The following is a 21166-nucleotide window of genomic DNA, read 5'->3' on the forward strand; positions in this document are numbered from 1 at the left end:
TGTGTTTGATGCTGAGCGGGTGAGAAGAGAGGCTGAATCCTCCGCTCCCATTTTGCTGCACAGAATGGGATTTGGTGCTACCATCGTTGGGGAGATATATCATCAGGAGGAAAAGCGCTGCAGAGAGTGCATCACAAGGAGTGAAGTTGCGTCTTCTTTTCCTCGCAGATGACAGTTTGGGTTCATTCTCTCCTGTTGCGTGGTAAGTGTGGTCCATTCGCCTACTTTATAACTAAAAAAACTTTTCACTACTCTCTATCGACGAACTACTATCACTCTCTGCTCTCTATCTTTCCTCCTCCTTCTTCCTTCCTTCCGCTGTCTTCGTTGGTTTATTTACACACGCGAAACACGTTCTCTGGCTGGCTGGATTGTCCACTCGGGCTGCCATACATACATGGCGGCGCAAGATGGCGACTTCTCTAAAGCAAGGCCCTTGATATATATATATATAAAAGCATAATTATAAGGCTACGAAAACCAAACAAATTTTATTTTATAGTGATTATACACTTATATAAACATATTAATGGGTAGAATATTCAGATTCAGATTCGGATTTGACAGTAAACCATGCCAAATATTACACACTGGCCCTTTAATGTCCACACAACATAAAATTGTAACATCATCAGACATTTGAAATATTGCCACCCCGATTTTCATTCTAACCAGACTTAAAGGACATCACGATGACAGAAGAGTCCAGTGTCTCTCTGACGTCATATTGATGTTCAGTGCCAGCTGGGAGGCAACGTAAGGCAACAGTCAGCTTCTGACGCCAGTAATTCTTTGATGTCTGTTTGGTGTGTCTGGACCTTGAAGGTCAACAAAGCTTTTCACAACATTAATAAGAGGTCAAACATACAGTGTGAAAAGTAGTAAAACATCACAGAGGCTATCACAAAAAAGGGCAGAAATGCAATAGAATGTAAACAGAACAAGAACTCATGTGGTTCAGTCATAGTGAATAAAATGAGGGTTGAAAGTAGAGCCTAACTTGTATACTTTTCATGATCTTGACAGCAAGCAAACTTAGGTATATAGGGATGCATGCTAACATCGGCACATCATCAGTATTGGCCGATATTGGCTTTAAAATGAACTATTAAAATCGGCCATTGTGCTCCAATGTGATGAATGAAAATGACCTACACTGAAAAGCATTCTATTTCATGTCTCCATCTGCTGGTGGGCCATCACGATAAGAATATGCATGCATACCATGATTTGATTCCGTTAGAGAGGACACTTGATGATCATTAAAATTAGGTGGAGAAAAGGGTAGATATATCGATATCGCTATGGGTTATCGGCCAAATAAGTTGTTATATATCAGCATATTTATCTTGAACTTGATGGATGATTTTTCAAATACCAAAGGCAGGAAAACAACAGGGTGGGGGTTGTGAGGGACACAGCTTTTAGGCATCCATTCATGCCCAGGGGCCCATTGTCTCATAATTCACCCATGACCACATCACTGCTCCAGATAGCTTTGGGTGGTCACTCATGGGTCATGTGGCAGAGTCATATTTTGCTTGTTCTTGTTCTAAGGGGGGACTCTTAAATAAGAGGAGGAAACACTTGTTTGGGGAGTACAAGATTTGTCCCAGAAGGAGCTTCAGCAGGCTCAGAGCAATTGACATGGCCAAGAAATATCCTCGCACAGGCACCCTAGTGTTTCCCACTGTGTCCTGAACCGACACATGAAAATAGGCCAGTTAGACAGCCCCATCCCCACCACCACCACCACCATCACCCTCCCACCCTCTGTTTTCACAAAGCTAAAAGAGAGCGAGGACACAAGCTGGTGGGACGTGGCCAGCAGCTCCTCTGATGATAATCGAGGCTCAGTGTCTGAGAAAGTGTATGAGCTTTGCTTAATTGAGCTGGACACAAAGCTAAGCCAGGGATAAAAGTACCCCTGTGAATAATATTAACACACTCACAGCTCTACACATCAGGCCAAATTTGCTGGAGCACTCACTTCCACTTGTCTTGTATAAACGTTTTTGCACAGCGTACAGTGAATGCAATAAATCAGATGCCACAGACCAGAGGAGTCCCGCGCCTTCATTCCCCCCCGCAACAAAACCACAGAAAATTAAAGGGGCTCATTTAAAGTATTAAGTCTGCTAATAGCTTGAACGTCAAAGACATTTTTCAGTCTTGGGAGATTCAGCGAGTAGCGAGCCCATATGCAGGAATCACTCGGTTCATTTATCAGCCCACACTGGCCAAATTCCATTAAAGCCTGTGATGCTTATCTCTCGGATAGCTTGGTCTTGTCTGATGAAAAAGAACAAAACTTTCAAATGTGAGACGTGAGACAAGACCCACAATGTCATCAAGAAAAACATCCTCCCGCTGCAAAGACAGTTAATAGAATTTACAGTATATGCCCAATAGGATTTCATAACTTCTAAAAGACCTTTCATGCATTCTTTGAGTTCACAACTCCAAAGTATCGACAGGGAAACTTTTGTCTTCTGACAATATCCCAGAAACAAAGGACTTTGTAGCTTTGGTTTATATCTTTGGGAGGCAAAGTCATGTTTACTTACACATACTGACTGAACTGCCTACACAGTGATCTGTAATCAAAAGAATAACATGCAGAATATGAATAGTTTGGTTTTGTTTGTTGTTTTATAGAGACTTCTATCAAATGTATCTTTTAAAAATTCTGCTTCAATGTTTGGCTTTCTTTATTTCGATCTTTGATCTTATATTTTTTAATTTTATACGAAACTTTAGCTTTTTTTCCATATCTGTTGGAGTTCATACAGACTTTTCACATCACAGCATGGTATGGGTGAGATGTACATAAAACTAAAGATCATCTTGAGGTGGGATCACTCCAGCTGTGTTACAGTGATCTGTGACTTAAAGTAAATGTGACAATGGCCCCTTCCCTAATCCTTCCCCACTTGCTCAGACCACATCCATCTCTCAACTCGCCCCTCAGTTTGATTTCAACTACACACCTGTTAAGATGCAAGACTACATCTTGCTTGGTTGCAACACTATCACACTGACAAAGTCTGTCCATAGACAGACAGACAGACAGACAGACAGACATGTTAACATCTGACAAAATAAAAAAAACAAAACTCTGCCATAGAAACATATATGGGTACTTTTTGATATTGCAATGTAACTTTTGGAATATTTTCAAATGCTTCATATCCCTAAAATCTGTACAACCTGAGCTAAACAGTTATGTAAGTGTACATACTTTAAGTTTTTGAGATTTTCTTATTTATATAAGCAGAGTGCAAAGCTGTTTTGATAGTTTCATCTGCAATAGAAATAATCCCCCAGGGCCTACATCTATATCTTTTAGGTATTTCATATCCCTAAAATCTGTACAACCTAAAAGCTAAAAGGTTATGTAAGTCAATAAACAAAAATAATTGATAGAAGTATTGAAATTTTGTCATAAATTATAAATAAAAAATAAATCAGACATTCCTATTGGCCTTCTTCTGTGCTCCTCTGGTGCCACCGCCCATTTCCACCATCTTATGGACTGCTTGTAGCATAACGTAATGATGTCATCGCAAGCGGACAACATGATGGTGCAAAAGATGTAAGTCTTAGCTTTGTGCGGCAAAAAAAAACAAACAGTCTAGCTATTATGGTTTTTGTTTGGTTTGTTTTGGTTTTTATTTTAGATGTTTTTAAACAGAATCATGCAAACAATGATCTCCCACAGGCATGATGGGACAGTACTGTGGTGTCAGCGCATTCTTCCTTCTTTTGGACCGCTTGTACTATAACACAATGACGTCATTGCACACGGACAGTGGACAATGAGATGGCGCAAAAGACGGAAGTCTTAGCTTTTTGCTGTAAAAAGAATGAATGCTCTAGCTCTTATTTATATTTTTTATTAATTTTAGATCAATATTAAACAGGTTCATGGAAGGTTCATTTTCAGGGGGTTAAAATCGCCTCTGTGGTACTTCCTGCTAGAATTGGTCTCTCAGGACCAGATTTAGCCATGATGACACACACACACACACACACACACACACACACAGACTAACAAAAGTGAAAACAATACCAGCTGTCACATCGTTGTCGCAGCCGGTAATCAATGACAACCATAGGAACAACATAACCACTTGGCATGGGTTGCTATGGTAATAGTTGCTGTATGTGAGTATAGTGAGTATACAAGCAGCCAGTTAGTGCTCAGATTTCCTCCCTGCCCCTGAACATATTTTGAAATCATGACGTACTCACTTTAATCATATTAACAGAAGATGCTGCTTCCTGTGTGTGTGTGTGTGTGTGTGTGTGTGTGTGTGTGTGCACGTCTGTGTGTGCGTCTGTGTGTGTCCTAGCAGACTGACAGCTCATAGAGAGGGTAGGACAGGCAGAGAGAATGGAGCTCTTCCTCACAGCTCTTCCTCAAGTCTCTAAATTTTACAATTGTCAAGGATCCAGCTGTGGAACCTGAGTTATTCAGACTTCTAGAGTCGACTTTGTGTCAGTTCACTTTGGATACAATACTGTGAGGACACGTCGCTCCATGCAATTATGTCTCCTTTCATTCAGCCACTCCGCTGTTACTTTCCCTGTCTGAAGTCCTGCACATGCGCACTTGTAAATAGCAAATTAGAAACCAGTTATCTGTAGACTCTGTAGACATGATGCATCACACCCTGCACTAAACTGTTCACTAGTTTGCATTGTACCCACTTCTGCTGAAATCACAAACACAAATATCCTATTTGTTTGTCAGCTGAAATAAACTCCATGAAAATATGTATTTTTAACCTGTAATAGCCCTGCAGTGTCCAACACGTCACAAGAGAGCAGAGGTTGCTCTCTGTTAACACTAATTAGGTTATACTGTCATTCACACTTCAAACGAGATGCACAGGTGAGAGAACATTTCCATATTTAGACCTTTTTGTGTGACTGCACAGTGCCAAACTGTTTTCACACCCAGACCTAAATCCAACAAGAAATAAAGACTGTATGAATGAAATGTAAGTAAAAGGACAACATAGGAGCAATTAACAGCAATTTCATGTGACAGCAAGACAAGATGTACACCGATTGAGCTATAAATACACATTGTGGAGTTTCCTGTGTCTCTAAAGTTCCCATTAAAAGATAGCAATGTGCTATGTGATTTCGCCTATTTTCATGTTTCCTGTAAAAACAAGAAGCTTGGGCTTTCATGGCTAGCAGTGCAAACATGGCAGCAATGCTGACAGAGCTAACAATTAAGGGTGTTAATGATCCATCAATCTGGATTCAATATCATCAATGCAAAGTAAAAACATTATTTTCGATTTTGGAGGAAATATGGGTCAACAGACAAAGCACACACCATATGTAAACAATGCTGTCATGAGATAAAATACTCAAGAAACACTATGCCTGGGCAGGGCATCTCACACCACTATCTTCTTGTGGCAACATTAGCTGCTCTGTTTCAACAATGCTGAAAAAACACGCATTCAGGCTGAAATTCAACTGAGTTGTTCTGTGGGGAGACAGAGAGTTAACCTAATTTATTCCATGTGCTGTTTTGAGTGTGTTGGTAGAGTCAATTTAAAGTACATTCTACTGCACTTAATTGGTTACAATTATTTACATTATGTTTTTTTTCTTATCTTTCATGGCAAAAAGCAAAATTAAAAAAGTCTCATTGATCACAGGCCTCTGAATTGAATCAAAATCATATTGTAGCAGACTTTTGATGCTGGCAAATATTGTATCATTGTTTAAAGGTCGTGACAAAGCTAGTGATTTACACCCCTACTAACAATTATCATGGAGATTAGCTCACACTGTGTGGACCAAAGACAGGGTAGCCACCACATTATGTTGGCAGTGGTAATCCGGGAGTTTGCACATCCAAAAACACAGCAACATCCTGTAAATGCAAACTAGCTTGTAGTTCCTGTACACTGGTTGGACTGGTAGATTTTATCGTCACAGGGGAGGGACCTAACACTTAAGGAAAGCATTTCAGTGTTTCCCCTCAAAAAATTTTCAGGCCCGGTGGCAAGCTCCAGTTGGGGTACAAATTTAGTGTGGGGTTTGGGGGTCCTCCCCCAGGAAATTTTGAGCGTCAAACATTTCGCAGACAACAAAAAAGGCACAATCTGGGACCAGTTACAGTAGGTAATTAAACAAAGTGCTCCCCAGTTCATGACCAAGCAAGCATTTCAAAAAAGAGAAAACAAAAGAGTGCAGGGCAGACTGTTGCCGCAAGAGAGCGCAGCTGCCCCAGTTTTGAGCTTCAACCCCCTAAATGTACAGTACAGGCCAAAAGTTTGGACACACCTTCTCATTCAATGTGTTTTCTTTATTTTCATGACTATTTACATTGTAGATTCTCACTGAAGGCATCAAAACTATGAATGAACACATGTGGAGTTATGTACTTAACAAAAAAAGGTGAAATAACTGAAAACATGTTTTATATTCTAGTTTCTTCAAAATAGCCACCCTTTGCTCTGATTACTGCTTTGCACACTCTTGGCATTCTCTCCATGAGCTTCAAGAGGTAGTCACCTGAAATGGTTTCCACTTCACAGGTGTGCCTTATCAGGGTTAATTAGTGGAATTTCTTGCTTTATCAATGGGGTTGGGACCATCAGTTGTGTTGTGCAGAAGTCAGGTTAATACACAGCCGACAGCCCTATTGGACAACTGTTAAAATTCATATTATGGCAAGAACCAATCAGCTAACTAAAGAAAAACCAGTGGCCATCATTACTTTAAGAAATGAAGGTCAGTCAGTCCGGAAAATTGCAAAAACTTTAAATGTGTCCCCAAGTGGAGTCGCAAAAACCATCAAGCGCTACAACCAAACTGGCACACATGAGGACTGACCCAGGAAAGGAAGACCAAGAGTCACCTCTGCTTCTGAGGATAAGTTCATCCGAGTCACCAGCCTCAGAAATGGCAAGTTAACAGCAGCTCAGATCAGAGACCAGATGAATGCCACACAGAGTTCTAGCAGCAGACCCATCTCTAGAACAACTGTTAAGAGGAGACTGCGCCAATCAGGCCTTCATGGTCAAATAGCTGCTAGGAAACCACTGCTAAGGAGAGGCAACAAGCAGAAGAGATTTGTTTGGGCCAAGAAACACAAGGAATGGACATTAGACCAGTGGAAATCTGTGCTTTGGTCTGATGAGTCCAAATTTGAGATCTTTGGTTCCAACCGCCGTGTCTTTGTGAGACGCAGAAAAGGTGAACGGATGGATTCCACATGCCTGGTTCCCACTGTGAAGCATGGAGGAGGAGGTGTGATGGTGTGGGGGTGTTTTGCTGGTGACACTGTTGGGGATTTATTCAAAATTGAAGGCACACTGAACCAGCATGGCTACCACAGCATCCTGCAGCGACATGTCATCCCATCCGGTTTGCGTTTAGTTGGACGATCATTTATTTTTCAACAGGACAATGACCCCAAACACACCTCCAGGCTGTGTAAGGGCTATTTGACCAAGAAGGAGAGTGATGGAGTGCTGCGGCAGATGACCTGGCCTCCACAGTCACCGGACCTGAACCCAATCCAGATGGTTTGGGGTGAGCTGGACCGCAGAGTGAAGGCAAAGGGGCCAACAAGTGCTAAACACCTCTGGGAACTCCTTCAAGACTGTTGGAAAACCATTTCAGGTGACTACCTCTTGAAGCTCATGGAGAGAATGCCAAGAGTGTGCAAAGCAGTAATCAGAGCAAAGGGTGGCTATTTTGAAGAAACTAGAATATAAAACATGTTTTCAGTTATTTCACCTTTTTTTGTTAAGTACATAACTCCACATGTGTTTATTCATAGTTTTGATGCCTTCAGTGAGAATCTACAATGTAAATAGTCATGAAAATAAAGAAAACGCATTGAATGAGAAGGTGTGTCCAAACTTTTGGCCTGTACTGTACTTTTCATTGATTTCCAAATGAATGGATATTTGGCATATTTATTTGGTGTAATTGGCATTCTTTTTTTTCCCTTTTTGGCGGTGGCCGGATTGGCCACGGCCGATGAGAGCCTCCATCTGTTTATGATTTTTTGCCTGGCATAGGCTCAGCAGGGGATCTTGTAGGCAAGGCGGCCCGCCGGGCCTGTAGCATTATAGGGGAAACACTGCATTTAATTGGACATAAAATTAGTGTATATCCCCAAGTACAGGATGAGTCGTCAAGATATTTTATTTTGTCCAGGAAAAGACAAACTCTTCAAAACCATTGAACATTGCTGCAGACCCTTTTTTTTTTAAATCACTGTCAGGCCAAATATTGGTGTATAGGTGGCGATCAGTTTTTGATTAAAAATAAGATGTACTTTATTAATCGACCAGGGGGAACTGGATTTTTTCACTCTGTTGTCATATACACACAGGCCTGAACTTTACTAAATATTTGTGGGCCATTGCTGTAAATAAACCATACATATCTGAAACCATGATCCAGATATCTATCTTTCTTGCCATATAAGCCATGTCCCACATTGGCAACTATTAACACAGCATACACAATTATATACAGTACAGGCCAAAAGTTTGGACACACCTTCTCATTCAATGCGTTTTCTTTATTTTCATGACTATTTACATTGTAGATTCTCACTGAAGGCATCAAAACTATGAATGAACACATGTGGAGTTATGTACTTAACAAAAAAAGGTGAAATAACTGAAAACATGTTTTATATTCTAGTTTCTTCAAAATAGCCACCCTTTGCTCTGATTACTGCTTTGCACACTCTTGGCATTCTCTCAATGAGCTTCAAGGGGTAGTCACCTGAAATGGTTTTCCAACAGTCTTGAAGGAGTTCCCAGAGGTGTTTAGCACTTGTTGGCCCCTTTGCCTTCACTCTGCGGTCCAGCTCACCCCAAACCATCTCGATTGGGTTCAGGTCCGGTGACTGTGGAGGCCAGGTCATCTGCCGCAGCACTCCATCACTCTCCTTCTTGGTCAAATAGCCCTTACACAACCTGGAGGTGTGTTTGGGGTCACTGTCCTGTTGAAAAATAAATGATCGTCCAACTAAACGCAAACCGGATGGGATGGCATGTCGCTGCAGGATGCTGTGGTAGCCATGCTGGTTCAGTGTGCCTTCAATTTTGAATAAATCCCCAACAGTGTCACCAGCAAAACACCCCCACACCATCACACCTCCTCCTCCATGCTTCACAGTGGGAACCAGGCATGTGGAATCCATCCGTTCACCTTTTCTGCGTCTCACAAAGACACGGCGGTTGGAACCAAAGATCTCAAATTTGGACTCATCAGACCAAAGCACAGATTTCCACTGGTCTAATGTCCATTCCTTGTGTTTCTTGGCCCAAACAAATCTCTTCTGCTTGTTGCCTCTCCTTAGCAGTGGTTTCCTAGCAGCTATTTGACCATGAAGGCCTGATTGGCGCAGTCTCCTCTTAACAGTTGTTCTAGAGATGGGTCTGCTGCTAGAACTCTGTGTGGCATTCATCTGGTCTCTGATCTGAGCTGCTGTTAACTTGCCATTTCTGAGGCTGGTGACTCGGATGAACTTATCCTCAGAAGCAGAGGTGACTCTTGGTCTTCCTTTCCTGGGTCGGTCCTCATGTGTGCCAGTTTCGTTGTAGCGCTTGTTGGTTTTTGCGACTCCACTTGGGGACACATTTAAAGTTTTTGCAATTTTCCGGACTGACTGACCTTCATTTCTTAAAGTAATGATGGCCACTCGTTTTTCTTTAGTTAGCTGATTGGTTCTTGCCATAATATGAATTTTAACAGTTGTCCAATAGGGCTGTCGGCTGTGTATTAACCTGACTTCTGCACAACACAACTGATGGTCCCAACCCCATTGATAAAGCAAGAAATTCCACTAATTAACCCTGATAAGGCACACCTGTGAAGTGGAAACCATTTCAGGTGACTACCTCTTGAAGCTCATGGAGAGAATGCCAAGAGTGTGCAAAGCAGTAATCAGAGCAAAGGGTGGCTATTTTGAAGAAACTAGAATATAAAACATGTTTTCAGTTATTTCACCTTTTTTTGTTAAGTACATAACTCCACATGTGTTCATTCATAGTTTTGATGCCTTCAGTGAGAATCTACAATGTAAATATTCATGAAAATAAAGAAAACGCATTGAATGAGAAGGTGTGTCCAAACTTTTGGCCTGTACTGTAGATGTACAGCTTGTTACAAAGAAGGGAAAAGTTCACACACACAATGCAAAGTGTCACTCAGATAATGTTCCTCCTTTAATAAAACTACCTCAAGCAGCAGACCACTGCCTTCTGTCTCTTTTCCTCCTGGAACAGATCAGTTTCTAAAAACTGCTGTTGTCTGAATCTGAACAGTTTTACTTCACCAGAGGAAAACCAGTCAGATTAATGCTTCAGCTCCAAATCATCAGACTCACAACAGCTGCACAGACATACAAATGAAGGTGCCTTTTGCAAATAATACCCACTAGCCCTCTCATCATGTATAAAGTCACAGAGTTCAAGGAGGGTTGTGGGGCTGGAAAAAAAATGAAGCATAGTGCAGCTCACTTGTCATGCTGGGGCATTTTAGACCTCCAATTTCCCTCATGGCCCGGGTCATCTGTCAAGAGCATGTGCCAAATATCATCCAGCTCATCTGTGACTGCTGATAACTGTATAGTTTTTGTCCTCAGCTCTATGTGCATTTAACAGTTCTGAAAGACTTGGACTCGAATTATATATAGGAGTTGAAGTACGAGTGGTGTTGGAACAATAGAAAGAAATTAGAACTGAATGTTCTTACAAACTATTTAGCTTCAGAACATTATGCCCTATGGGGGAGGAAGTATAGATATTCCACACAGGTAATTCCCCTTAATTTGAATAAATAAGAATCAGAAAGCAACGACATAAGACTCACATTAACCATGGCAACAAATTCACACGCTCAATAATAGGCTGATGTGCAGAGGGGCAAAGGCTATCTGAAAGACAACAAGTTACTGTAATAAAGCATTTAGATGCTGGGATTAAACCATAGGAAACATTCAGAGCATGTTTTGTCATTTTGAAATCAAATGAACAAGACAGTTTGGGCAGTTGTTGGCGCCGCTCACCCCACATAATCAGTGCTCCACAGATCCAGAAGAAAATCAAACCAAACTTTATTCCAGTGTGTGACATCATCTTGCACTCAAAAGACATATTGATCCTGTCTGGTGGTCTAAGCAGCAAAGATCCTACAAACAAATAGCTGGATATGAGCTTTAGTTGAGACTGCAGCTTGAATTCAATCATCATAAATAATTAAACGGGGCCATTAGAAGCACAGAAACACACAAGAAGGAGATGATGCATCTGCTTACAAATAACAATATTTTTCTAAGATGTAAGGGGAAGAGTGGGACTCACTAATAGCCTAAATGTGCCCCTTTAGCAAGCCGTTCTCACTTCCAACTCATCACATACTAAAGCTTGGTAAGTGGTCCTACACATCAAACTGTGAGGCTTTTAGTAGCCCTTTAGTGTCTGTTTTGGATGCTCAGGGAAGGCATGTCAGTGTTCTGTTCATTACATGTATTGTGTCTTCTCAAAATAAACGTACGTTTTCAAAGGAAATGTACAACTTCCTAACCCTAGCCCTACATGCATGTAGTTTCTCTCCAAAAATAAACTCAAACCAATAGGCTTACTTTGCTTTTAGGCTCAGGCAACAACAATACTTGGTTAGGTTATGTAGCTAAAACTCAGCACTGACTTGTGGTTTCACATTTGACATGAACAGTGGTCTCCTGGGTTGAAGTCCGATGTTTGTTTGAGTTTAATCACAGAACTGCTTATAATGAAAAATAATCATAATATTTTCTCACACACTGACAACTGTCTTACACTCCTTTTTAAGGATATTGCCAAAAAATGTGAATAATTCAGAGAATATTGTGGAATGGCAGAGAAGAAAAATATGTATAATGCATTAAACTGGTTTGAGGAACACAAGCATATTTACTAGATGTTTAGTTGTAACATTAGAGCTATCTGTACATGCAATGGCCCACTTATTTAATGCCACTTTGCACCCTGATTTGCACGTTTGTTTTTGGGTTGGCTTTTCAAGTAGAGATGCAGCGATTTATTAGCCAAACATTGGTATCAGCCTAAATTTTGCCTCATTGACTGCCATAGGCTTACCTGCAATAAGATAACATTTACAGGTCAAAGTGGCCGATGTTTTTCTGTTGTGTCACATCAACTTTGTGCAGGCTACAAAGCTGGGCTCAAAAATAACAGAGCCCTGTCATCCCGGGGACAATAGAAAATGTGTTTGGGACAAACACAGATCTTTCCGATTATGAAAGGATGCAGTAAATTAACTATCAGCGCATCAGGGGACACACCCTAATTTTTTCCCTGATAATGCTACATTGTAAACAGCAAATCTGTGTTGACGTCAGGTAGAGGAGACCTAGTTAATGCTAGCTGTTAGCAACAAAACAGAAAAATATTTTGGTGAGAAAGGGAATACCTGGATCCCAATTGCCATAGTTCGTACAGGTGCCCATAAGTGGTTAAATACAAATAAATAGAAAAGAAATCTGCAATTTTTTCATTTTAAAACAATTTTTTACCCTTAATGAATTTAATCTTTTACACAGATACTCACACACACACAGACACACATACACACATTGCCCTCACAAAGAATTTTGTCATCCAAAATGAGAGGAAAGCTTCCGTACACAGGTCACTGGAAGTTCCTGTATTAGGAGATGATTCATAAAGGCCCTCAGCAATGTCCTACATTGGTCACAATGTCACTACATTTGTGTGCATGTCTACTTCCTGAATAAATGCCTCTATTAATGGGATGGTACATTTAACATTTCATTCTACAGTTAGTCGTCACTCTATTTCACTACTGCAGTAGTTCAGCAACAACCAAATACTGTTCTATAATGCATTTTTATTTCTGCTTACTTGAGTCCACATTTCATCCAGCTTCCCAACCTTTTTTTATGACAACAAACAAACTGTTTTGAAAAATACCCAATTTGCAAGCATACCCAACATGTGTGTTACATTTTAGCTGTACAAAAAAAAAAAAAAATACTAGTTGTACATGACTGAGCGTGATTTGTAAGTAGTGTGCTATTGCCTGCCTCAAAATGCAGGTGGGTTTGCTGTATCATAGACACTGGAGCCCAGAGTAAATTTAGTGTGGATGGAGATAAATGAAAAGAATGATTCCTACAATATGGGCTGGCTAGCCATCCTCAATCTCCAATTCTCTCTAGTCTGGCACACAGAAACAGTCAGTGGCAAAGGCTAAGTGGATAGTTGGGTCTAATGGCCTGGTGATCCTATAAATAATAGCTACACAGTTTCCTCCCCATTGATCACACAGCCTTGGCTGACTGATAGTGGGGGTTGGTGTATGTTGGATGGAGCTGACCTAAGACCATGCTTGGCTGCCTTTCCCTCCACATGCTTCTGGTGCATGATCTATCAAACTGGGGGCCTGTACACCTCGAGAAATGACACAGCCTAATTGGCTGCTATGAGAGGCCCATCACTTAAGGCTAGCGTGGAAGTGGGGAAAAGGACTGACTCTGGACAAGGTTAACTAACTCCACTGCTAAGTCTCTGGCCTTGAAAAGTTTCTTGGCTTCAAAACAGACTATAATGCGCGTGAACAAAGTCTTTTTCAGAGGGAAGACTTTAACACGAGAAGTTAAGACCCGATACATTTGGAGCAACAAAGAGAATCCCCTCAGATCATTACTGGCTGACTTTCATTGAACTGGTTTGAAGATTTGTTCATCAAAAGTAGATTTAGTGTTTTTTTTTCTTCTGTTTTTTCAGATCGGACATCTTAATTTGCTCACATGGGTCAGGTGTCAGGGTCAAAGGCCCTTGCACAAATCTATCTGAGGTCTGCTGATTTCCATTTAAAAATCACCGGGGTTGAGGAGACAGAAGGGCAAAGGCCGCAAACTCATCTTAAGTACCACAGTGTGTGTCCTTCACAGTGAGGAGAACGCAGCAGGGCATGACTGTCGGTAGGATTTCACACTGAAAGGAAGTGGAATATTAATATGATTTATCTACTTATCTGTATCACACATCACAGAGGAAGAAAAAAATGACATAATTTTTTTTTTTTGGGGGGGGGGGTCTTTTTTTATGCTGGGTCTTCCAGCAAGATTCACTTTGGAGGAGGCAGATTTGTTTATTTCAGTTACTTTCTTAGTCTCTGTATATTCCCCTTTCCCCTCTCATTGCTGACATAATGTTAAAAGCAATGCTTTTTCACAGCACTGCAATTTACTACGAGTCATCTGATGAGCCAAAGCTAAACTAGCTCATACCAAACTGAACTCAAGGGTGTTAAGATGATCTGATACATATTGGAAAACTTACAAATAGAGATAAAGTAGGGTTATGTCACTAAACAATCAGAGTTTAACCAAAATATGTGTAAAATTTGTCAAAAACTAAAATGTCAAGGTCAAACAGTCATTTCCTTCCTGTTGTTATTCATGCACTGGTATGCACCTGCCTCTTTTACATCACACATCTTATCTTAGCATCATGTCTCTCCACCCACTTAATGTGAACTTTAATATATGCAAAGCAGTCACCCACATGTGGCTAATTTGTTTCTGAATGTCATGTTATATTTGAGAATGAGCATCCATGTAACAGTGCTACATGTAGAGTCACTCCAGGTTGATTGATCCAACTAGAAACTTTGTCTTGATGCAAGCTTGCTAATAGAATACTTCACAGACAAAATGATTGTTTGTATATCAGTCACTCACACCATGTTACGCTGAATTTGTTAAGAAAACTTTTTATCACTTGCCACCATGGCGAACGAAGAAAACAAAGAAAATTCTTGATGAATTGGAGTAAAAGAGGGCTGCGTTTAACAAAAGCAAAACTATATCAAAACATCTGTTTACAAACTCTCATACAAGTTGTTGTGTTATCTAGCCTTATGCTCAGTTCGTCCCCCACGCATGCATTTTCACTAAAACTTTACTTAAATCACTTCTGCATACAAGTAGTGTTCCTGGCTAAGTGTGTGCGTTTAGTCTCTGCTCGTGCCTTTCATTCCATCCCAGTTAGAGTTTCAACACGCCTGCCCAGGTGCGTTACTCATCTCTGCGTGTGACTGTTTGTGCCAACCACAAGAAGCACCACCAACGCTTGGAAAGTAGACACAAGACAAGAACTTTTGCACAAGTCCAGCGGAGCTGACTGAGAGGCTATGGGGAACATCTGTAGAGTGCAGAACCCCACCAGAAAGCAGTGTGGCTCCTTACTTACTAATGGTAGAAACACAAACATCAAGGAAAGATGACCAAATCAACAAACTCTACAAGTCTACAAGATCAGGGAGGTACAACACTCGGTCACGGCAATGAGATCCAGTATGTGGCAGAACTGCACTCCCTTACAGTGGAGATGACAGCAAAGATAAGAAAAACGGGGACCAATTTATCTTGCAATGTTCCTAATTTTAGTCACCACAATTTAGGTATGGAATTAATCTGCAGATGCTCAATTCAAAGACAAAACATTTCTATGGATGTTACTTTCTGATCCTCAACAAAGGCAAAAATGTGGCCTGTAACAGAGAGTAAGTCTTGGTGTTTATAGCTGAGCCAAATTCAGGATAACTTGCGGCCCCTACCAGCCGGTTAAGCAATGAGCAAGGGCATGTTTGGAGAAAAAAGGGTACAGAATTTCATGAAAAGAACACCTGTCCAACTGTTAAACACGAGGGTGGATCGATCATGCTTTGGGCTTGTGTTGCAGCCAGTGGCACGGGGAACATTTCACAAGTAGAGAGAAGAATGGATTCAATTAAATTCCAGTAAATTCTGGAAGCAAACATCACACCGCCTGTAAAAAAAGATGAAAATGAAATTGGCTTCTACAACAGGACAATGATCCTGAACACACCTCAAAATCCACAATGGACTACCTAAACAGGGACAAGCTGAAGGTTTTGCCATGCCCCTCACAGTCCCCTGACCTAAACATCATCAAAAATCTGTGGATAGACTTCAAAAGAGCAGTGCATGCAAGATGGCCCAAGAATCTCACAGAACTAGAGGCATTTTGCAATGAAGAATGAGCGAAAATCCCCCAATCAAGAACTGAAATACTCAAAAAGCTTTCAAAGGCTATGATACTTCCAAAGGGGGCACTACTACATACTGACCAGGCAGGGTGCCCAAACATTTACTTTCCCTTTTTTTATTGTGAAACTGTGAAAGATTGACAGATTAAAGATTAAGAAGTTTTTTAAAAAAAAAGCCATCCTGCTTAAAATATGAAAGAAATGTAATAAAATATCTTTAACTTAATGCCCTTGGAAATCAGTACATATTCTCCTTAGTTTATTACTCTACTTTTTTTTTTATTTTTTATTTTTTTTACATTATTTAGGCTCATAATGTCCCATCTACATTCAGACTTGCTCTGAGAGGGATATGCACACTACACACTGAATTAAAGCATTACTCTAATGGAACAAAGCATGACATATGATCTTTGCTACAATAGCAGCACCATTTAATGGAGCCTGATTGTACTGATGTAAGGTAAAAGCTGCATTCCAGTGATTTGGGGTTATTAAGATCTGATATAAGTTCATTTTTGGAGGGCACAATCTTCTTCATGTGTGGAGAATGTGAACTTGAAAAATATGAACTGAACAATAGGCTTCAGTACAGTTACAGCTGAATAGAAAAGTAGCCTGTTGTGCGCAGAGTCATTTCATGTCCATAATAAAAAAAACACTGCTGGTTTCCTGCTGATTTAACAGCGATATGCGTAGGCTTTGCTTTCACCTACAGTACATCTGTTTATAAGGGAGGCAGTTTAAAAAACAAAATGTTCCACCAAACATGCACCAGAAGGCATTATTAGGACTGGTGTTTCTAGCTCACACACAACAGAATAAGAGTGAAAGCCTGTTTTGATAAATAACCACTCTTTATTGGCTTCCCATGCCAAGTCCTTTTTAAATAATATAACATGCTACTTGAGGAGCAAGCAGTCATGGCAGGAGGTGAGTCACAACTTTTTGTGTTTGTGTGTGGAGAATACCAAATCACATTAAGAAAGATGGTTCAACATGTCTTTTTTCTTCCTCCTATTTTAGCCACACAAAGAAATGAGGACTTCACAGCGTGGTTTGATTGACAAACATATTTTAAAAATGCTCGCAAAAGGGTAGGGAGTCAAGGGTATAGTCTGATATATGAAGAAAGCCAGAGACATGTCTTGGGTATTTAAAGTAGTAACATTTGAAAACAATATGTTGCAGTGATGATTTTCATCACCTGGCTATGTTACCTCAGTACCTCTGACTTAGTGATAGTGCACTTGCAAACAAGACTGTAGCATTCACATGATGGCCAGGAGCTGAGTTTCCAGTCCACATTTTTGTCCACAGTTTTATCCCATTATTTAAAGGTTCAATGTGTAAGTATTACAGGGATATATTGGCAGAAATGGAACAAAATATGTAAAACATTCTCATAGAACAGTTTGTATAATGTCCTACAAAAAAAAAGCAACAGTTCACAAGATACTCTACAAATTTGCGCCTCACAAATGATGTTACGTCCTTAATGTACAGTTACATAATTGATGTTAAGTTACGGAGGTTTGGTTAAGGCAATAAAAGTTACTGTGGTTAGGTTTAGGGAAAAGAAACATGGTGAGGACATACTTTAAAATTACTCAAAGTTAACTCAAAATTCACACAGATCCCAACATGCGACTCCAGGGGAAAGTCCCAGGCAAAAGTCTGTTTTTTTGTGATTCATCTAGCAGCCCAACCTGCCTCCTTATAGGTGCTTGGGACTTCTTCCATGTTTACTGCCGTCAGCACATTGGTCACATGATTGCAGCCTTTAAAATATGTGGGATGTGTACAAATTTGGGTTCATTGCTTTTCGTAGAGAAACATACATACAGAAAAAGACATACAGAAAAACATATTTCAGGCTGTTCTCACATTTATGAGAACTTTTTGGTCAGTACAACTTTTTTTTTTTGTTACAGCATGGAGACATTACTCTTGTATCTCCTTGGTGCTTTGTTAAACAGGCTTTACATTCTGAGGGTGCAGAAAGCAAAAACTATAGCTAGAAGTAGCAGCTGGAACAAAACAAAAAAAAATCAGATTCATGTGGAACATTTGTAGTGATTTACTTGCAGTAATGCTACATTACAGCACAAACTGATTTGAGTCAGTGGTGTGAAGAGTCTGATGGGTTAACCTGGGAGTAAGCCACACTCTGGTGTGTTTCTGAGAGTGAGTGACTGCAATGTGTCAAAAAACCACAATATCTCCCTCGACTGAAACAAATGCTTTGTCATTTCTGAAGTCAGCTCACAGTATAAACCTCCAGAACATCTGGATCAGAAATAAAGTGAGCACACATTTGCAGGTAGGACGTGCCGAACAGGACATGAAAATGCTTTATTTAGGTTTAAATCACCTGGTCTGTTTGTGCTGGAGAGGTCGAGACCTCCACAAATAATTCGGCTCTGAGTAAAAACCTCCTTAACAATTAACACTGACGGAATTCTAACTGGAAGAAGTTTCAGCTTGTTGCAATCTGCAATTCTTACAGCTAGAGGCCACTAAATCCCACTAATGTAATTTGCAAACTGTAAGTATGAGACCAATCATGTAATTATTTATTCATTCATTGATTTTCTGTAACCACTTATCCTGTTGGGGGTCGAGGGGGTGCTGGAGCCTATCCCAGCTGACTTTGGGCAAGAGCTGTAGTACACCCTGGACAGGTCCCCAGACTATCACAGGGCTGACAAATAGAGACGGAAAACCAATCATGCTCACATTCACACCTACAGCTAATTTAGAATCATGAATCAACCCAGCATGCATGTCTTTGGACTGTGGGATGAAGCCAGGAAATACCCGGAGAAAACCAATGCAGAAATGCAAACTCATGCGCATAGAAGGGCTTCCCAATCCCAGGGTTTGAACCAGAAACCCTTTTGCAGTGAGGCGACAAAGGGTAATTGTTTCACAAAAAAAAATAAAAAGAAGAAGACATCATTTCATCTTGTTTCTTTGGCTGGCAGATCCAACTGCTCAATGTAATGAACAGATTCATATGTGCAGCTTCTGTGGAGGACACATACTGTTTCTTTGCAATTTCTTACATAAGTAACACATATTCCCTGTCAGTGAGTGAAGGTACACCTCTGGATGCACTGTGGGAGGTGAGAGCATCTCTCAATCACTGTTCAGCAACAAATGATGTATCCAGTAATTGCTAAAACCATAAATGTATTTTCAATTCCGCTTGAGATCTCAATGTTTCATGGATAGTATCAATTCTGTCAGGCTGAAATTGGGGAAATGTGTATGAAAGGATGCTCTTCTAGGCATCTAGAATTTTCTTTGAAGTAAGTGTAGCCATAAAAACAGGGATTATTTTGGTTTGAATATTTCACTGAGAGTATACATCATATAGCCATGAATTTTACAGCATATGTTATATTGTCAGATGATGTGGAATAAGATGAATTTAACAACCCTGAAACTACTTAAAGGGAATTCAAAGGGGAAACCCAGATGTCAGTCAGAGATATAATCTTACAAAAGTTAATTAAGATTGTACTGCATGTCTTTACTTCTAAGTTCTTCTCTGAAATACACTCTGGGATATGAACTCACAGTTTTCATCTCTGATTTTTACAAATATTAAAAGCACATCTAAAGAAAGCTAAAGGCATTTCATCTCTTGCTGTTCAAGGAGGAAACAAACCTAGGGCAGCAGACCTTGATATTGGTCGCTGAATATTGAATAAGTAAACCATACATGAATGAATAACATGCAGTGCATGTTCAGATCGTCTGTTCTCTCAAAATGTAGAATGAAAGAGATTCATCAAGCACAATGTATGAAATGTTGCTGTTCTGACCCAGACAACAAAAAAATTCAAGGGTGTTTTCACAGTGTGATAACCTTAACTTCTTAGATTATGTGTGCTTTGGTTTCCTGCAAATAATACAAGCGTAAAGGGCAAATGACAAGGTTACTAGGAGTTATGAAGCATTCATACAATTTTTTAACAACCTCAAAAATGTTGAAGAAATGTACAATAGCTTGCACTTAATAAATGCAAACTTCTCATACTGCCACTGAAACATTTATGGAAGTTACAAGAACTTTCTAAATTGAGTGAGCAAAGTAGCATAGAAGGTATTGACACAGTGGAGGCGTTATTATAGGTGGAATCTCCTCAGAAGTCATTACCATTGAGTTATCACTTCTGTGACCTCGTAATAATTTTCACCTTTCCAAGTTTAAACCAGCCAGAAAAACGTGGCAGAGAGTAAAAAATAAAAGACGAGAGAAGCATTAAACTTAGCACAATAGGCCACTGCATAAGTGGTGGTGGAGCATTTAAAGAGGATTATGAGCAGTGTAAAGCCTTTGGATCTAAAAAATCAGTCTGATAATTGCCCAAGATTCTGCTCAGACTAACACTTCGCCATAGGGGAAGAACTGTGCTTCTGCAGTCAACCTCGAATCTAGATGAGAGTGGTAGGCTTTTTTAAATTTAAAAAAAAAAAAAAAAATGTATGAAAAACCTTACCAACGGCTCAGAAGCGTTGTGTCATAATTCACGGCAAATGCTCTGAACAGTTCAAAATTAGGTGTGTGAAGCAGAATAGAATCGTTCAATGTTGGTGGAAGAGGGGTAATTACAAACAAAACTAACAGGGTATTTGTGCATGTCATGGTTTGCTAGCCTTTGCTAACCTTTGGATGGGTGCTTGTTAGTGGTGCAGCTCATTTGGCAATTACATCTACAGTTGGTTACGGTATTGCTTTCTCTGCCACCATGGATCGGAACGGCTTAGCTGCAGAAACATTGTGCCCATTCTCTGGTCCACCCCACAGTGGACCTGGTGAGTAAGGGTCTTAATTTTAAGCCGCAAAACCCCTTTAGCATCGCTAACACTCGCTAAACTTGCTAAAAGGTTTTTTCTGTTGAAAATGAAGCTGCTTACTCACCGGAGCTACCTGGAGGGTGAACGGAAAGTGGCCACCATGTTTCCACAGCAATGCTACCTGCTATGATGGGTTGGAATGGCTTTAGTAATCACCAAGTGAGTGGTGTTGCGACCTAGCTCCCACTCAACC

General features: G+C 40.3%; 1 protein-coding gene across 2 annotated transcripts in view; it reads right to left on the minus strand.

The window, feature by feature from the left end:
• Window positions 1-21166, minus strand: part of ntm (neurotrimin) — a 662707-nt gene that overhangs the window by 105757 nt on the left and 535784 nt on the right. The gene's annotated exons all lie outside the window — the stretch shown is intronic.

This window comes from Epinephelus lanceolatus, chromosome 11 (assembly GCF_041903045.1).
Source record: "Epinephelus lanceolatus isolate andai-2023 chromosome 11, ASM4190304v1, whole genome shotgun sequence".
In the NCBI taxonomy this organism is placed as follows: Eukaryota; Metazoa; Chordata; class Actinopteri; order Perciformes; family Serranidae; genus Epinephelus; species Epinephelus lanceolatus.